This window comes from Mesocricetus auratus, unplaced genomic scaffold, assembly GCF_017639785.1.
Source record: "Mesocricetus auratus isolate SY011 unplaced genomic scaffold, BCM_Maur_2.0 Super-Scaffold_4256, whole genome shotgun sequence".
Classification (NCBI taxonomy): Eukaryota; Metazoa; Chordata; class Mammalia; order Rodentia; family Cricetidae; genus Mesocricetus; species Mesocricetus auratus.
The window spans coordinates 67,120,981-67,141,212 of record NW_024429182.1 but is presented as its reverse complement, the minus strand read 5'-3'; the positions used below and the strand labels follow the sequence as shown (position 1 = coordinate 67,141,212).

Below are 20,232 nucleotides of genomic sequence, written 5' to 3'. Positions count from 1 at the left end.
ACAGCCACATTCATAAAGCCAACCATGCTCAAGCCCTCTGGATTTAATACTCTTTATTTAATACTTTGCTGACCCCATTCTGAAGTTCTTAATTTTTTAATATGACCAAGTTGCTTTGGAGCCTGTAAACGACATTTCCAGTCTAGAGATTCAGAGTTTAATAATGAAAGCTAGGGATATAACTCAGTTAGGAACGAGAATGGCTCCCATATATACTCATATGCTGAAATACTTGGTCCCCCCCCCCAGCTGGTGGAACTATTTGAGAAGGGATGGAAGATGTGGTCTTGTTGGAGGAGGTGTGTCACTGGGGTCAGTCTTTGAGGCTTCAAAAGACTAGCAATATTCCCAGTGTGTCACTTTCTCCACCCCCTACTTGTAGCTCAAGATGCGAGCTCTCAACTGTGTCTGCCATTATGCCCTCGCTCCACCATCTGGACTCTAACCCTCTGAAATGGTAAACCCCCAATTAAATGCTTTTTTAATAAGTGGCTTTTGTCATGTGTTTTATCACAATAGAAAAGTCACCAAGACAGTTAGTAAGAATGAATACACACAGTCTTAAACTCAGTCCTCAGCATCACCAAGTATGGTGGCACATATATGCGATCCCAGCACTCAAGTAAGGAAAGAAAAATCAGGAATTCAAGGTCATTCTTGGCTATATATTTACTTTAAGGATAGCCCAGAATATATGAGACACTGTGTCAGAAAAAAAAGAATTAAAATGACAATGAGGATGGAATGGAGAGGGAAAACACACCCAGGGATCTCTTCCTGTGCATTAGAGCTAATGGTTGCCATCATTCAGAAAATTACACCCTGCCTCTCAGGTTTGGGATCATCACTGAGACCTTTCTAGGAGTGCTTGGGAAGGCAACCTGGGAGGAGCTAGCAGCAGCCTGTTTATCACAACTCCAATCTCAGGACCAGCTCCCATGCAGCTCTGCCTGACAATTTAGCCAACACTAGGCCCTTTAATTTATCGCACTAATGTGGTTAGACACTGGTCCCCGGAGTCAGGCCATCTCACAGGCACTGAAGAGAGGTCATGGAGAAAATTTATGAGCCAGGGCTTATCCCTCACAGCCTCTATAAATGGGAAAATCTTTACCTTCGTGGAGTGATGTGTTTAGTCCCCAACCAGAGGAGAAAATTAAGCCCTTCACCCAGTGCTCTGCACTGTTGGTTTTTACAGCTTGTCCCCAAGCCTGTGCAGCTTAAACACCATTTATAAACAGGCTTCATTTTAACCTCCCTTGGTAGAGAATGCAAAAACCAATTAGGTATATACAGATAAAGTTCCCACATTCCATTCTAGTGGCGTGACACCATTAATGGTACCCATGACAGGGAGAGAGAAGGATGCACAGACATCATTTGAGTCTCGAGTCCTGAGCATATATAGGGGTGCTGGACTGACCTGCCACTCAGGATTTTGAATCTTGATGTCAGTTTTTAGGTAGCCTAATTAAAACACATCAAAACATAATTCACTAAGGCTTCTGCCACACCAAACCTGACTACAGAAATCTTCCCACCTTAAAGTACTTCCAAAGGGCAGGGTAGGGATTTTGCTTGCTTCTTTGAGGATCCCCAGCTCTACCAATAGAATGATGTCACCAGGAAAACCAACTGCACTTAAATAAAGAGACATGACAGATCTCAGACAAGCCTGTCTCAGAGTTTGGAGGCCAAATATGCAGAGAGTGGTCAGGGAGAAGTATGTAGGCCTGACTCAAGAACTAAGCCTACCAGGCTGCAGGCAGTCTCTGCTTCAGACTGCCTAGGTTCAAGTCCCAACTCTACCACTGAGTTGCAGGAATTTGAAATGTGAAATGGGGGCACTGGGCTGTTAAGCCTGTCTCCTCAAAAGCTACCAAGAATAGTAAATGAAAGTGGTTCATATTAGGTCCCCCATGCATGCTGGTTACTGTGGTCAGATCTCGAAATCTCCAGATCTCTGTGCTATGTTCCCTTATCCCCCTGAGCTGAACCATTCCTTGTCTCCAAGAACTTCTCAAACCCAGGTAAGAGGGTTCTCTCAGTACACTCTTCGAGGAACCCATAGAGCAGCAGCATGAGGGTTCCAGAATTTGGGAAAAACATGAAAGTGGCTCTTGTAGGATTTATCGACCTGACGGAAGCTAATGCCATTGACTGCCAATTGGAAAAGATCCAGAAATCATCTAAAAGATAAATGACAGTGCTGAAATTCACGAAATCCTAAAATGCTTCCAAAGTGCTGTGGAACTCTGGGTTTAATAACATCAGAAGGCGCAAAATGCAGCCGGCAGCTTAGTTAATGAGATTGAGCCAGCCTCAATTTCCTGGCTTTTATGGGGTCCCAGGGTTACAGATGATGCTGTGCAAAGGGTACATAGGAACTTCCTGCATGTCTAAAATTATTTCAAAATAAAAAGTTAAAAGTATGAGGCAGTGTTAGAAGTGGAGAAAAATTAAGGGGGCTCTTGGCAGGTCTTCAGTCTGTCAAGACAGCATCCAGACAGTTGGGCTCTGGCTTGGAAAAGAGAGCTGGTGGGTGAACATCTGGAATAATTCTAAATCAACCTACTCTGAAAAAAGAAAAGAAAAACTATTTTCTTTTTCTCTCCCATTTACTAAAGTTTATATTTTATACAAAACTTTAAAAATTAATCATAATCAATAGAAAGAAGATCTGTATATTTGCTGCATGATAAAAATTTATTGGCAAAACTCTCTAGCATGATAGTCATTAGGACATCCAAGGAGGAGTGGAGGAGAGAGAAAGAGGCAGGAATAATCTGATGAGAACCTGCCAGTTTGCTTGCAGGGTAGAAAGGCTGAGGTTAACCTGTCATCAGTGCAGATCAACTATGTGTTTTCTGTAGCAGCCCAGTTATAGACAAGGTCCTCCTAACCCTAACAGAGGACCCAGGGAACCATAGTCGTGTCCCATGGAGGTACAGTCCCCCGTGGGTGACAGCATGGCACAAAATGGGGAGGCAGCCTGGGGATCTACTACCTAGGGGACAGAGAGACAACAGAAGCAAAGGAAAAACCCATGGCAGGACTCTCAAGAGAAACATCTGGAAGCAGCAATAGCAAAGAGCAATGACTAATCATGCTCTGTGGAAGAGGGCGGGGCAAGAAAGGGTGGACCAGTGGGGTAATTGGGCCAGAGTGCAGGTTTCTTGGACCTAGTTCCTGCCTCTGACCCAGACTGCTTGAAATTACCATTGACCTTCAGTTAACAGCAACACTCACCTTTGGATACTGTTCTTATTTCAGTATTGTTTTTAGGATTATGGTTCCAGTTGTCCACCATGGCTTCCCCCTCTAACTCCTGTTCACAAGCCAACCACTGCAAGACAGACGGGGCTGCTGGTATATTTTTCATCTCTCTTTCTCCCCCTGACTTCCTAACCTCGCATCAACTCCTGGCCAGCAAGTCTCACTCAGATGGGTGTTCACCACGCTAATGCAAGAAACTGCGGATGACAATTTGGGCTCAGACTAAGCATTCTTATGAAGAGGGATAAAGGGGTCCATCAGGCAACTTATCTGAGCAGGTCTCCCCAGCTACAAAGGCAGAGAGCAGGGTGGAGACAGAACAGGTAGGAAAGCCTGCAGCCACCCTAATCCTAGCTCTGTGGGTCAAGGTTCTCATATCCACCCTCTCTTGCCTGCCTTCTTTTCACCCATCAGCCTGTCTACCCATCCACCCAGATGTCCAACCTTCTCCTAATATGAGGAGGATTCATTTCCTGTTGCAAAGGGACTGAGTGGCAGAGATAAAACAAAGACAAGTGTGTGCTGCCAGTCATTGTCACAGATGACACCCAAGCCTCTGGCCTGGCTGCTGTGGGAACAGAGGGTGGGACCTCTCACAAAGAGAAGGAAAATGAACCTAAACTCTCTCTCCCTCTCTCCCTCTCTCCCTCTCTCTCTCCCTCTCTCCCTTTCTCCCTCTCTCTCTCCCTCTCTCCCTCTCTCTCTCTCTCTCTCTCTCTCTCTCTCTCTCTCTCACACACACACACACACACACACACACACACACACTACTGAGCAAGGAAAGGTGAGCTGCATCTAGGAAATCTGGACATGAGACCTAAAGACAGTCACAGAGGAAGTCGCAACAGACACTGAGGACAAATGAGAGTCATTGCCCCAGTCACTGTTCTGATTACCCATCCCTCACCTTCAATGTGAGAGAACTAGAAATGTCCCTCGGAGAATGATTGTAATCACTGCCAAGTTCCAGAGAGTGCTCCCTAGCTAAAGAGCTGGGTACACATGGCTCTACATACATCTGCACACGCACGTGCGCACCCATGCACACCTGCACCCATGCACACATAGACGTCTCCAGCAATCTAATGCAATCAAGCTAACAGAAAACCACAGGAAGCCCACGTCTTTCAAAACCCCGTGGGGTTTCTAGTGCAGCACCCTTGATTTAGAGTCCCTAACTTTCCTCCCAATTTTACCTTTGTGTGGTTGCGAAGGCCTATTAGCTGTAATGCTAATGCACTAGAATATGCTGGTTAATTTGGGACGAGGATGAACAATGTTTCAACTCATCTTTCTCTCATCTCCATCTTCCTCATGTACCTTTTCCTGAATGACCTTCGCTGGACCCCTGAGGCGTGGCTCTACAGTCTGGTCTGCTCTCTCTGCCTCTTAGTCCAACACAATGTGAACAGTCCCCTGTTCATCCTCCCACTGCCACCAAACTTTCCTTTAGACAGGAAGCAGCACCCTTCAGCTTCCCCACCTCAGAGACTGGTGGCAGTTTCTCATTCAACCTTGTGTCATTTCACTCCCTAGTCTGCCTCTCCTCCAGCATCTCTCTAACACAACTCCACCAGAGACGTCATGGCTTAAGGGTTTGAACTCAGATCAGAATAGGAAGAAGTCAGATGGCTCTTTATTGGACAGTGGGGTCCTCCTTGTATCCCAGACCCAATCCATATTCCTCAGTTTCCCCACCATGGTGGACTCTGTCAGCATGGCCACATCATTAAATCCATGGCCACACCATTAAATCTATAGTCTCATCATTTAATCCCTAAATAGAAGTTTCTCCTTCTCTACATTGTCTCCCACTCCCTCGGAGCACTGGAAAGTTCTGCAAAACTGAGGGGCAGCTTTGGGGGTCTCCTCTCTGTTCTCTGCGTATCTCCATCTCCAGAGCAGGCATCTGGCTTTCTGGTTTCCTGAGGTCAGCTTCGGCCATGTAGCTGTCTTGCTTGCTGGTCTTGGCGGCAAAGGGCCAGTTCGGAGCTCCCCATAGTATCTTCCAGAGCCACTTCAATAGGATCAGGCCGAAGAGCTCTCTATCCCAGCCACAAAACATACACATCCACCACAGTGGAGCTCAAGAGGGACTTGGAAGCAGAGCATCTGAATGGCTGGCCCGGGGACACAGCCAGACCCCCAGGCCTGCACACTCTTGTCCATTGCCAACCCCAGCCAGGGAGGCCTCCAGCTTGGCCCCAGTGGAGTTTTTTTGCATGCCTTAACCCAGCACAATTGTTTAGAACACAACTTCTTAATGTCTCCTGGAGACACAATCACAGCCCCCTTGTTTATAGACTTGGCCAGATCAGATAAAATTTCATTCTCCGAATTGGTTCCTAATTTAATTACTCCCCCAGATCAGCAGCAGCCTCTCATGGCTGCAGGGAAAAAGAACTAGGAAGCCACTGGCGCCACACTGTGCCGCTCTTGTTGGTATCTGGTGAAGATGAGACTCTCCCAGGCCTTTGTTAGGCTAGAAGTGGGCTGGGGCAAGGCGGTCACCATACATCCACCCACCCTCACCCTCCCCAGGCTGATCAAGAATGTAGCCTGAGGTTCCACAAAGAATTGGGAAGAACATATATGTAGTGAGATATCCACTCCACCCGCACCTGTTGCACCGGCCACGCCCATTTAGGCGTGGTCACAGGTGTGGATGTGACAGGGGAAGGCTAGGTCTGGGGTCCTGGACCCCAGCTGTCTCTCTCTTGGTTCCTGTCTGGTCATAGACAGCAGCCTAGGTGTGGATCCTCGGTTTGGGTGGGGTGGATATCTCACTACACATATAGAGTAACTAAATTGTAACTCAGAAACCTAGATTCAATCCTGGCTCTGTGTGTGACCTCTCTGGGGCCTCAGTTTCCCTTATGTTCAGCACAGGTCCTTTCAGCTCAACAATTCAACTCTTCAGTACCTCATCCAGCATCACAACAAGCAAGGTCAAGACCTCATCTATAAAGCAAGACTTCTCTAGGGCTAGGGAAAGAAAAATAAATGAATCCTGTTGTTAGGAGAAAGTAAAAATATCTTAAAACAAAACAAAGCAAAATGTAACTCTAGAAATGGAAGCACATTCACATGAAAAAAAAAACCTAGACACGAAAGTTTACAGTAATGATGCTCATGAGAACCAAACCATGGAGACAATGGAAATGACTACCAAGGGACAACATGAATCATGCAGAGTGAAAGACGCCATCCACAGAACGCTACATTCTCCGTGATCTGTCCATACAGCAGTCCAGGATTGGATAACTGGATTGACAGAGACCAAAAGTTGATTTGTGGCTGTTCAGGCTGTGGATGTGAGGTGGCAGGGTAGGTGTGGGGATGACACAGTGGTAAGCAAAGGGTACAGGCTTTCTTGCTCAGTGGATGACATGCCACAACACTGGCTGTGGATATGCGGAAGACATTACATATTTCACATGGATAAACTATATACCATGTGTGATTTGTCAACTTGAGTAGACTCAGGGTCACCATGGAAGCACACCTGTGATGAGTTTATGACTAGAGCAGGAAGACCCGCCCTGAATGTGAAGAATAAAAAGCAGAAGCAAGATGAGAACCAACATTGGTCCCGGTCTGCTTCCTGACTGTAGCTACAGCGTGCCCTGCTACCTGCTGTTCCTGGTGCCATGCCTTCCCCACCACCATAAGTTGTGCCCTCCAAGTGGGAGCCAGAACAAACCTTTTCTTCTTAAGTTACTCCTGTCTGTTATTTTTGTCACAACGATGAGGAAAGTGACTAACATGGCATTTAATGTCACACACACACACACTCACGCAAAAAGCGGCTTTTTAAAAGAAAATGTTGAATGAGGTTTCTCTTTAAGGCCTGTTGTATGACTTTCAAAATCATCCGGATGAGAGGTATGTTCTGCTTATATGAATATGGGAGCCAGCCGACTCCTAGGCCATCTGAAGGGGAGCCTTGTGAATAGACAGGGCTCCTCTTGTAAACCAAGAACCTGCTGACTGGAGAGTGAGCAGCTCTGCGGTTTTTCCATTGATTTGTTTGCAACAGCTGAAAGCAAATTTGTCTTCCACCACTCAAACAGCAAGGAGGCTTCACCTGCTTTTTAATGCATCATTTTTATTCTGAGCCAAATCATACGTAGGGCAAAGGATCCGTGGACTCCCCGTTGTTGGCTACGAAGTAAATGTTTTGCCTGCTTTGGCCTGATGGATAATTCTGAAGAGGGGATCCCAAGTACTAGCTTCTCCCTCTTGTTTCATGTATCCCCGTGCCGGCATCCCTGCCCCCCCACACACACATGCACGCACGCACGCACACACACACATCTCACTAAAGCTGCTATTGAGTGGGTGTAAAATAGCTTCTTGGAGTTAGCACAATGCACTGCCAGGCTGATCCAGTCCTCATTTGTGGGCGCCCTTTCATCCCTCATCCTGCCTTCCTGATAACTTTCTTAGGCAAGTTCAGCGCATCCTATTGCCTCATTTTCAACATAACACACTTCCATTACTGAACTGAGCTGGAACTGCCTGGAATATATAATCTGTACTAAAAACTGTAACAGACAATTAGGGCCACACCATTGTGAATCAAGCCAAACACAAACACAGACAAGAATAGTGTTGCCTCAATTCATTACCTAGAACACACAAGGGTCCTCACTCCTAAGCCCAGATTGCATGTCCTGAAGGTGAGGTGGGTCACGTAAGGCTGGCAAAGGGAAATGAGAAGTTCCATGCTTGATAGTGGGCAACGCAGAACTCTACTCTTCTGCCCTTGGGCCACTTCCCCATTCACTTCCTCTTCCATTTGGGGTTCAGCACCCCAGGACTGTTATGGAGGAAATGCTTTCAAGCAGGACAGCAGACATTCCTAGTCCCAGAACATCATGTCCTTTGAGAGACAGGGATGAGCAAGAATCCTGATGCCACAGAGAGTCCTTGCCCTAAGCCATCAGTGTTCAGTGGATGGAGGAGAAGGCAGCCTCATCCAATATAAGATGCAGGGGCTGACCGGGAAGCAAGGACAATGGAGGCCATCTCCCCCAGCTCCAAAAGGAGCCAGAGATGGAAATCAGAGATAGAGGTGGGCAAGAGCCCTGAAAACATCTTTCTAGGATCCTCCCAGTTCCTTCATCTGCCCTTCACCCTGCAATGAGAAGGAAGCTACTACATGGAGGACCAGCTCCTGATGTCCTTGGCAGCCTAGAGAGCCTGTTTCCCTAATCTTTCCAATACCATCCTCCAGACCAAAGGACTGTTACTTGCTTGTGGTTCTGTGTTGATGCTGTTTGAGATGGTGCCTCACCACACTGACTAGTCTGATCTTGAGTTCCTAGGCTCAAGAAATCCATCCACCTCATCCTAAGAGGTTGAAACTTTTTTAGTTTTAAAGGACTGAAGAAATGTCACGTGATTCCTCAGCTTTCCTCATCGCTGTGTTGGAATGCCTGATAGATGCAACTCAAGAGAAGATTATTTGGATTCAAGGTCCATCTTGGTAGGGAAGGCTGTATAACTCAACTTAGCATCAGGAGCTTCCACACAACCTATTCACATCTCAGTAGCCAACCAGCAAGCAGGGAACTAGGGGCAGAAAGACGGCCAGGCTATAATGCTCTAGTGCTGTCCCTATGATCCCATAGCTGTCACTCAGACTCCATCTCTAAAAGTTCTACAATGTCCAACATCAGTGCTACCAGTTGGGGACCAAGTAGTCAAACAAATGAGCTTGCAGGGAATGTTTCACTCTCGAAACATAGCAGCCTACCCTGTTCTACATAAGCCCCTGGCCATCTCATGATGCCAAAGTCCCCCATAGTCTTACAGTTCCAGTACTATCCAAAAGTCCAAAATACCCTCTACAACTCATGCACTCTCTTAACCATGAGTTCCTATAATAGCGAAAACTAGGTGATGTTTTAAATATACAATGGTATGAAATAAACATTTCCATTCCAACAGGGACACTGCAAGGAAAGATTGACCAAGGCAAGACCAAAATCTAGCAGGACAAACAGCAAACTTATAATAGACTCATCTGGACTCTAGTAGACTTGAGTAACCCCATCCTTAAAGCCCTGTCACCAGTAGCACTTGTAGCCTCTTTGGTGTCACTTAGGTTTGTTTCACTCTGTGCCTGTAGCTTCCCTTTTGCTGCGTATGTTTACATACCAGGAACTTGAGATTTATCTTCTCAGCTTCACACACAATCCATTCAGGAGCTCCACACTCAGAATGTGACTTTCTCTGTGTTGCCTGTCCTTCACAGCTGTTTTCTGGAACACTGGTGCAAGACTCTTGAATTCTGCATGTTTGCAAAGCCAGCACAATTTGGATACAGCCAAATTCTGCCAAAAACTCAAACTGAAGGCTGGCTCCCTTGGACCTTTGGCTGCAGTGGCCCTGGATGGCTGAACCTGGGAAAACACCTCCTTAGGCAATCCTGTTGGAAGAGGATACCCTGGAGGGTTTATCTTCTTAAGTGATGGTTTACATTGTTACACTCTGGAGTCTTCCATAGGTGAGATCTTGTCTTCAAGGTACCATTTCCATTGTCCTGAGGCAAGATCTGCAATTTCTCTTTAATGACACTAATCTCAAAATTACAGTCTACTTTGTCTGGACTTGCCTTGTCCACGACCTTAAAACATAATCACACTCCTTCCCATGCCAAGCTGTACACTTTTCACATCTTTGCTAAAAGCAATGAGCACTAACCAAGTCTCAGCCTGACTCCTATGTTGCCTTCAAATGTCCTCCACCAATGAGACAGCCCATTTCAATTTAATTCAGCCACACTCACATTTTCAGAACAAGGACAGAACATGGTCAAATCTCTTGCCAGGATGCAACATAAACAACCTCTTGCCCAGTTCCCAATAGAATCTTTCTTCCCTCTGAAACCCCATGAGCCTGACTTTTATAATACACATCTTTTATCAGAACTCTGATCTTCCAGACTCCCACCAGAATGACCTAGTAAGTTCTGCTTAACCATTCTGGAGACTCTCTGGCTTACAGCCCCAAACTCTTCCACATTTCTCCTATAAACCAGTTCCAAAGACCTACAAACCACATGGTCAGGTTTATCACAACAATTGCATTTTCAACACTGGTTTTCTAGTAATATTTGCCCATTGTTGTGTCTAAATGTCTGACAGAAGCAACTTAAGGAAGAATTTGTTTGGGCTCATGGTTCAAGGGCTACAACCCATCATGGTAGGAGCAGCTTTCTCTGTGACTGCCAAAGCTGGTCACATCTTGGTTGCCAAAATCAGCAAGTACCACCCTGAGACCAGAATCAGAGACAGTCTAGAACCTCAGGTCCTACCTACACCCTTACACCCAGCAGCCAGGCACCACCTCCTAACAGTCCTACAGCCTCTCTAACAGCACCACTAGCTTGGAACCAAGTGTTTAGACACTTTAGTCTGTGAGATACATTTCACACTCAGACTGAAGTGCCACCAAAATATGCTTGATATGCTGTCTCCTTCAAACTGAGGTCACTTGAGAAAGAGGATAGAGGCTTCCTCCAAGTTCTTTGTCTGCCAGGCAAGGCTCCTCTAGCAGAGTCCCCTCCAGGCTGAGAGTCCCCTCCAGGCTCTGGTCAGTGTGGAAAAGCCCCTAACCCAGGCAGACTTACCTCTTCTAGTGGTTGTTCCTAAGATGGTGTTAGTTACCTGAGACATTAGCTGCAGTCTTTGTTGACAATGGCAGTGCCCTTACCCTCCTGTAATTTGTGTGGTCATCTCCCCTGAGCCTCAAGCACTACTCCTTTCTCTAGCTCAGGAAGACCTTCATCCATCCTCCCCTTCCTCCCATGCTCTAGTTTGTGAGACTGCGATGTGTATATAATCAGCTGTGTTCCTCCTTCCGTCCATCTGTCTTGTGTCAGTTTAATTTGTAAGCCAGCCAAGAATCTAGATGTGAAGGGAAGACATTTTTCACCCTGTATGCTTTTCATCCAGGCATGATTCAGAGGAAGTACCAGAAGTGACCTCCCCCCACGCAGGGCGGATGGTCTAGCCCAGTTCCCCTGAGCCACTAGCCTCGAACCCAGAAAACAAGACAGGCCAGAGAGGCCAACAAACATTTGACAGATCTGGGCTAGTATCCAGAGGATGAGTGAAAAGCCAAATCACCCCCAAAGATGATGATGGAGGAAGTTGTCACACAGAGCCACACGGTTCAACACCAAGCCAGCAATGGGTCTACACGGGTACCAACATGATTCTCCTGGATGTCTTCCTAGAGCAATAAACAGCTCTGAAATGATATGCATGGTGAAAATACATGGAGATCAACCAGGACCACCAGGCCAGCCCCTGCCTAGATGAACAGGAAACTAAACCAGAAATCAGAGTTAGGATATCCCCTGGGGCATGGGTCCAAAAGTCTGCTACTGTTCCCTATAGCTCTGCAACTCAAAATACAGAAGAATCAGCATTATGTACCGAGACTCGATGCCAGCAGCCCATATTCATCAGGGCCACTACTTTCCTGGAGGCCTGGAGATCCCTCATGCACACAAAGTAAACACGGTCTGGTATGTGTACATTTGGAAGACTCTTTATATAAACAGGTTCACAAATTGGAGGAAAAACACCCTCTGTAGACTAATAGTCTGATTTGGGGTTTAGAAATTACAGTCACTAAAAATATACAGCAGGACATACTTTATATTTCTAATGTAAATATTTACATTCCAAACAAAGGAGCCTGGAACCTTAAGACAAGCTATATGTTCCAGGCACACAAAATGCTAATGGCCCCTGGCCGTAGATGACTCCTGTTTATATTCTTGGAGTAGCAACCAAATTCCCATAACATTTTCTGCACAACTCTCAAGACACAGAAAAAAGCAGCAGTTGTTCTTAAAATAACCCCTCCAATATGATGCCAGGAGTCCAAGGTCATTACACCAGGCTCTTCAAGAAGGGCAACAAGTGTCAACTCCTGGGTCGTGACACCAAATCCAGAATCCCTATCTTCTGGGCACATACGAGCATTCTCAGGAGACCAGCTTTCAGACAGATCTTTGTAAACTGATGCATGAATTCAATGCATGACAATCAGGCCCACCAATGAGAAAGTGCCAAGGGCTCCAAACAACCTCTTTGCTGTTAAAGGGCCCACTAGGCCAGGCAAACAGGCATTATCCAGAAAGCCAGAATATAATACACATGGAAAGGGCTCAAAACTGAGAGAGACAACAGCGTGGAACTGTAGAAACTCAGAAGAGGAACACTACACGTGGATGGGGTAAGGAGGCACATAGCAGTGACTATCTGGGCTTCCTAGCAGCAGTGACGATAAGGTGAGGGTTGGGACACGGAGAAGAATGAGAAGAGGGGGCTCCCCTCCTCAGTGGCTAGGGAACTTGAGTGCAGCCAAGTCTAGGCCGGCTAGAAACTTGCCACAAAGACAGAACTCCACCTAGCCGAAGCGCAGGCCAGTGACAGGCACACTGTGTGCCAATAGTCCAGCACTTGCAAGACTGATACAGCATAGCACTTAAGTCTATCAGTTCGAGAGCAACCTCAGCTACATAGCAAGATAAAAAAGGAGAAGACTTGGGAGCATGGAGGTCTACTGCCAGTTGAGGGACCAAGAAAGAAGGAAAGAGAAGATCTCTGGCCAGCCCTCAGCCATTACTTCCAACCAAGTGAACTGCATTCAGGTTAGAATGCAGCCTTGAAGTCTGTGGTCACTCTCCAGAACGACAAGAAGTAAGAAAAAGATAATTACACAGAATTGATACATCACATACACACTGCAGCCACCCTGCCCACTCCATGTCCAAGAGATGACACAGACCAATCTGTTGCGACTATTGATCACACTGTGAACCCCAAGGTTGCATTAATTAATTAAAATCAACCTTGGATCAAGAGGCAGAGCCGGCTGCTAGTTGACAGGAAGTAGCCCTAGAAAGTTAGAGGAAGTTCAGAAAACATATATATATATATATATATATATATATATATATATATATATGCACAGGAAGTAGTGAAGAGGGAGTTTTGAGTTTGGCGGCCTTTTTAATTTGGGACAGCTGAATGGAAGCTCTCTTGCTGGGTCGCTGGCTAAGAAGGTCAGCTGGTTGCTTCTCAGCCTCTCTGAGCTAGCAGGTTTTTACCCAAGTATGTGACTCCCAAGTTTTTATTGGTCAAACAGAATGACAGAGACTTAGTTACAAATTACATTTGGCTGCAGAGGCAGTTTGGAGGGATGCAGAAGTCCTGTTGGGCATTGGCCTGAGCAGTGGGGCAGTGATTGTAGAGTCACAGTCAATAACTGAAACAGCAATAGATTCGGGCCCAGCCACTGTGCCGACGATAAAACACCAACCCTTCACCGCGGGCCAGACACTAAGCTCAGGACTCTGTTTCCTGCCGGAGGGAGACAGCAGCATGTGGGAACTCTCCAGTGTCTATGCCAGGAAGTATCTGCACAGTCCCAGGAATATAGAAATAAGACACAGACCTCCACCACTGGCCTCATAGTAGGTACACACTTCCCCTGCCACCTGCCCCAAGGTGGAAAGTGGCTGTCCAGAAGGGACCAAAGCTTCCCACGTGTGCCGACTGCTGAGTCAGGCATACTCTGTTTCATAGCATACCTTGCCCACCATACTGGTTTAGTCACGTTTGATCTCCACCAGAAAAGTGGTTAGATCTGAGGAGGATCCCTGAACCCCAACTTGTACTATTCATAATAAACTACTTAACAGGCAGAGGCTGTTAGATGAGGGGACTGATACATTAAGCCTTGTCCAGGGTCATGAGAAAGAGACAAAAAAACATGGCAGGGACTTGAATCAGAATTGCCAAAAAGCTGCCAGACAGACTGCCTGGGACATAGGTGGCTTCTCTGATGCCTGGGGATCCAACCCCTGAGCTAGGTGGTCCCTAAACATGCTGACCAAAAGTGCTGGCTCTTCTTCCAATTGGCTGAGCTCACTCACAAGCATAGAAAGTACAGACATGTTCCAAACCCCATCCATCAAGGGTGGAGACTAACAGAGCATAGCTTCCCTCCTCCAGCCTCTTCCACTCTGAAATGCAGAGTTGGACCGTATGACAAAGGTGCCATGGGCCTGGCCCCCAACCCCCCCACCAGGGAAGCTATCTACAAGGGAACAGAAAAGTACGACAGAATTCCATCCTGGCCCATCTTCCTCTTAGGTGGCTGTACTACTATCTTTCTGACCACAGGGAACAAAACAGCCCAGCAGGCACGTATTCCATTTCCAGAGAAAATGTGAAACCACCGGCCACAGAACACTGTAAGGAAAACATAATTGTGCCCAGCCTGTATCTAATTATCTGCCCATGTTAGGGTATTTTCCAGACACCTGGGTGACTAGGCTGCCTGTTTCAGTGTTTCTACTACAAACACAATTCTGGACAGCATCCAAGTTTCCATTTTTTAATGACACCCTTTGCTTTTGAGGATCTGCCAGCCTTACTTTTCTCAGAAATCTAAAATGCCTGAACCAAGATGAGCTTTAGAAATGTAAACTAGGTGTCAGGAGCACCTGCCCTAGCTAGGAGTTCCCTTCCCACATCCAGTCCTTCTTAGGACTCTTTCAAACTCAGAGAAAGGCTCAAGAATATGACATTCAAAGGCCAGCTACACCAGCACATTATTTTCTTTCAACCTGGAGAGTAGCCTGGTCTCCACTTTGCTTAATGTGACAGCATCAGATAAACACACCCACAGCCTTCCCAGGAGACCAATTAAAAGGGGTAGAGGGGGTAGTGGGTACCCTGTCCCCTTCCTGCACATGAGAAGATGACCCAGAGAGGTAAAGCCACAACCTCAAGAAATCTAGCTGGGACAAAGCAAACAGAGGCTCCCCCTAACTCTCTCTATTTTTCAAATGTTTTTCTATTTTTTTCTTTGCACATTCTAGGCAAGCCCTCTAGCCCCAAACTATATCCTCAGCCATGGCCTCAAGATAGACTATGTTAGATAGAGGACACAATGCTCTAAAGAATGGTTCTCAACCTTCCTAATGCTGAGACCCCTGAGTACAAGTTCCTCATGTTGTGGTGACCCCCAACCATAAAATTATTCTGTTGCTACTTCATAACTGTAATTTTGCTACTGTTATGAATCATAATGTAAATATCTGTGTTTTCCAATGGTCTTAGGTGACCCATGGGAAAGGGTCATTTAGCCCCTAAGAGGGTCACAACCCACAAGTTGAGAACTGCTGCTCTAAGAAAATAAAATATACATATGCAGGGTGGGGGTGCTAAGCAATTTTAGCCCTCAGAGATATTCCTCTATCTCTGGTTATGAGTTCTAGAAACCAAAACATATCCACGAAAGACAATTCTCACTGAGTGCTGGTTACCAGGCCTTGTTCCCAGCATCTTGGCAGGGGCTTAACTCTTTTACAGGACACCTGGGTGGAATCATCTCCGAACACTCGAATCTCCAAACCACTCACAGGCTCCCACTGCACTTTCCCAAGGCCCCTCGAAGACGCCTGTCAGCAGCATTATGTAATTCTGACTTGCACAAGTTCTGCCTCGCCCACTAATCTCATCGCTGTGCAGGAACTGCCTGCTGAGAGCTGACTCTCTGCCCCCATGCACCTGGCCCAGGGCTACACCTAAAGGGAATGTGTAAGTATTGTACAGAGCTGCTTCCAATGACAGAGACGAGGCTCCCCTTCCTTCTGCACTCCTTCAAATTCTGTAAAGGACAGAAATCACTGCCCATTTGCCAACTCCTCTCCACTCAACCACTCACAGAATCACACCGTCTTCTTCTGGAGTGAGGACCGTGCCCACCCCACTTCCCCCATCCTCCCTGCACATGTGAATAACCAAGATCACAGGGAGGGTCTCCACTGCCTTTCCCTGGACCTCTAAAAGAGACAAAGGGATACATACATCTGTGGCACCTGCCTAGCACAGGGCCAGCTGTGAATTTATAGGGACACAGCTAATGACAACTGTTACCCAAAAACAAAAACAAAACTGCCTTGCTCCTCGAGGCTCATGTTTTAGAAAAACAACCCCTACTGACCCACAGCTAGACAAACCCTCTTCTTCCTGGATATTAGGCTTGACAAACTAAGTATGCGACTTCCACCTTTACTGTCACCTCAGGAAGTGGAAAACCAAGTCTTCACATGTGTCATAGTGTTTCAGAGGAGAAGCAGTCTCGGGGAACACAGGAGACCCCAATACTTGAGGACAATAAAGAAACCCACTGTGTAAGTTGAAATACCCTGTCTGCTAAGAACAAACACAATCTCTTTATTCCCAGCTGGAGGACCAAACTGTCCTTTGAAGTAACTTAATTTCTATGGTACCTGAGCCTCCCAACTTACAACCCAGAAAGAGACACGGCATTCTTAGTCCCAGGGACTCAATAGTCATTTCTAAATCATACACTGCTGAAGACACATCTTCTGAGAGACTGCTCAGATGTGTGACACTCCTGAGCCAGCTACAACTTTTGAAAAACAGTTTCTCCTTTTAGAATTGAAAACATCTCCTCTCTCATACAAACGGTCTTCAGATGGCATCCCTACAAATAGGGGCCAGCTGAAGCTCCAGGAAGGGGACAGGCTCAAGAGATGTGGACAGAAGTGACAGCTGTTGACCCCTGGGTGTCCCCATCTGGGGGTTTGTAAGAGACCCAAGCTAGCTTCGTGGCCATGAAGAGCCGCTCCACCCTAGGCTTCCTCCTGTCCCCACAGCTCTTCTCTGTCACTTGTTTTGTCTTATTCTCACTCTGAGGCCTGCACCTTAAGGATCATTTGTCTGTCTGACACTGGCATGTCTGTCTGCCTCTCCAAAGAGAGAACAGGGACTTTTTCTTATCTGCATGGCATCCATAGGCTCAACTGTGGGATCTATTCAGTAAACCAGCATGTAAGAAGTTTTATGCAAAGCCTCACTGCCCATGAGGGGGGTGCATGGACTAGCTGCAGGACATATGACATACAGCATGGGAAGAAGTCTAGCCTTAGGCATGACAAGTAGCCATCGGTGTGTTTGTCCATGTTGACCATCACCTGTCTATACCAGTGTAAGTCTTCTCTGACATATCAACACAGGACCAAATCATCATCACTACCGCCACTCCACCTCTATCATCCTGAAGACTCCAGCCCACACATCCATATCCAGGCTTAAGAACTGTCGTGAAATTAACAAGACCTGCGAACTCTACCTTTTCCCAACCAGCTAGAACTGAGTGGAGGCTTCCCGCTGTGCCACTCACCTGTTCAAGGCATGTACACACACACACACACACACACACACACACACACACACACACACACCACCACCACCACCACCACCACCCTGACATCCAGCTTGCTTTCTCCAGGCTCTCCTGGGGCCCAACTGGTTAATTTCTCAAAGCCCTGAAGAAAAAGAGTCCACTTGCCACTGAGCCCAACCTTTCCCTCTTCTTCTGGCTCCTCCCTTACTCTTGGGGGTGTGGAAAAGCAAGGTCCCTCTTCAGACACGAGCAGAAGGCAGGTTGTAGAGGAAAGAGTGGCCCTCACAGCCACCACTATTAACTAGATCCCTGGATAGGACAGTGGTCCAGGTTCTTCATGCATCCAAAAAAAGAAAGGAAGGAAGGAAGGAAGGAAGAAAGAAAGAAAGAAGGAAAGAAATAAAGAAAGAAAGAAAGAAAGAAAGAAAGAAAGAAAGAAAGAAAGAAAGAAAGAAAAGAAAAGAAAAGAAAAGAAAAGAAAAGAAAAAGAAAAAAAGTCTCCTCCAGGGCTGGTTCCTTCAGGAGACCCTGGGATAGCCAGACCTTGGGAGGAAAGGTTGGACTGAAAGCTTCACTTCCTGTTCACCTATGAGCTAGTAGAGAAACAATACCAAACCACTTCCCCTCTCACTCCATCTCTTCATGTGGTAAGAAAAAAAAATCGTCCTCAGTTTTTCTTTAGTTTGGGGTGGGGGGAAAAATTTGTTGGTCAAAACCAACCCAATTATAAAGCATTTTTATTCCCAGGCCACTCTGAACAAAACCATATGATGTGTGTATGTGTGTGTTCCCATATCCGTCAGCAGATCCTGGTTCAACAAACACTTTGTAAAATCAGCAAATGTCATATTCTGAAGAAGCCGTCTTGACTTTTTTCGAGGAGGCAGCTGACAGGAAAATTCAGATGGAGAACAGAGAGGTTCCAAGAGAAATTTTGGGAAAACCTGTAAGCCTCAGCTCCCTTCAGTGCAAACAGAGAGAAGGTGGTTGGTTACCCATGTTCCCAGGGGGCCTTTTGGTAGGATCACCCTAATCCAGGGAGGATCCACACCATTCAGTCAGGAACTGCAGAAGATGGGTGCACTGAAACGCTAGGCTTCACTAACAGAGGCACCTGGCCGGTCAGAAGTAGCCCTTTGATAATGGGCGACCAACCTTGTGGAGTCACTGGCCACAAGTCCTCACAAGGCTTTTCTGAACTTCATTCCTGAAGACTGCGCCATTAACTTACTCAATGAGGATGTAGTGAAGGAGTCCGGCAGATCTACTAGGAGATTCAGGACAAGGACCCACCCTCCCCCAGCAGCTGATTCCAACCCCCAGACTCGCCGCCCCCAGTAAGTGCACTTACTAGAGGTGCCAATGCCCAGCCACCAGCAACCTAAAAGCAAGCAACCCAGCCCCAGTATTGGGCCTTTCAGCCACTCCAGCAGTGTTGTCCGCCCCAGGAACAAGACAGGCGGGCAATGTGGACACTTGGATCGTGATGGGGCAGTCAAACAAGGGTGTGCGCGGGACCTTGGAATCCTAAACGTGGACGCTGATGAGCGCAAGCCAGCCAATCAGTTCCCCCGAAGAAGAATTAAGGCGCTTCCCCAGCTCTCCATTCATTCCCTGCAAGCAAAGCCTAACTCCCCTTGCCCCGGCGCCATCCATTATCCCAAGGGGCTTCACCCGACCAAGTGCGCCAAGACCTGCCACCAGCCACCACAACGCTCGCTTCCTCTCCACAGGCACTCACAGCCCCACCGACTAGCACGCCATCCCCAGCGTCGTCCCCACGTCCCCACGTCCGGGCCGCTGCCTTCCCGGCTCCCGGCAGCCGCAGCCGCCCCACAGCTTGGCTCAGACAAACCTCATTCTACTCGCTGCTCCCCAACTGGCCGGGGACAACACCGAGACTCCCTAGCCATGCCGCTTCGGGGACCAGGAGACAAGGACGTAGGAAAAGGCGGGGAGTAAAAAAAGTTCAGGCCGCTCCCTCGGTTCTTCCCAGTCCTATTTCCACCATCCTCAGGAACCCTGGTCCCACAAGCGCCGACGCCTGAAACTGTCCCCCAAAACCCACATGTGCCTTCCCGCTGGGAGTCGTGTTGCAGCTAGAGCCTGGGTTCCAGAGGCGGCTCGCATGGGTACCCAGAGATAGTGGCAGAGGCACACGTACCTGCCCCAGGCTGTGCCTGGAAACTTCCCCCGAAGTGTGCGGGGGAGGGGCATTGAGCACGGCTAGGAGAACACGGGTCCCCAGTTCTGCCCGCGGCGAGCTCGCTCCAGAAAATCGCCGGCCTGTCTGTCTGTCTATTGGCCCTATATCCAGCCGTCCTCTGCCCCCAGCTTCCAGGGCTGGCTGACCCGGGGTCGCGCAGATTCTGACTCTTTGGGGCGATTCTGCGGGACAGCTAGCCGGTGCGTGCCCCGCGGCGTGAGTCTTCCGCCGGCCTCCAGCTGTCCACAGCGCCACCACGCCACCACCCGGTCCTCTGTCTCTGAGCTCGGGCCACATTCGCTCAGTCTAGGGAGGGGGCGTGTTAGCCCCGGCGCCGCCACCCTTAGTCGTTCCCGCAGGGTCCCCAAGCGCGCTGGGCACCCAGAGAGAGGTCAGAACCGCACAGTCAAAGGGACGCCCCGAGACTGCGCCTGAAGCGGGGAGGCCCGACTGAGGGGTACGGGCCCAAACCTGCCAGAGCTCGGCACGCTCCAAGTTCA

The 20,232-nt window shown here is 47.7% G+C and overlaps 1 protein-coding gene across 3 annotated transcripts in view; it reads right to left on the bottom strand.

The window, feature by feature from the left end:
* Nucleotides 1–20,232, bottom strand: part of Chst15 (carbohydrate sulfotransferase 15) — an 81,866-nt gene that overhangs the window by 61,307 nt on the left and 327 nt on the right. Inside the window, exon 1 of one of the 3 annotated variants that reach the window (XM_013116661.3) lies at nucleotides 19,691–19,943. The exons of 1 other annotated variant lie outside the window; for it this stretch is intronic. The gene's annotated coding sequence lies outside the window, so the exon portion shown is untranslated. Of the gene's footprint in view, nucleotides 1–19,381; nucleotides 19,596–19,690; nucleotides 19,944–20,232 lie in introns of those variants that run through there. One more of the 3 variants, XM_040752784.1, reaches the window with a different exon arrangement.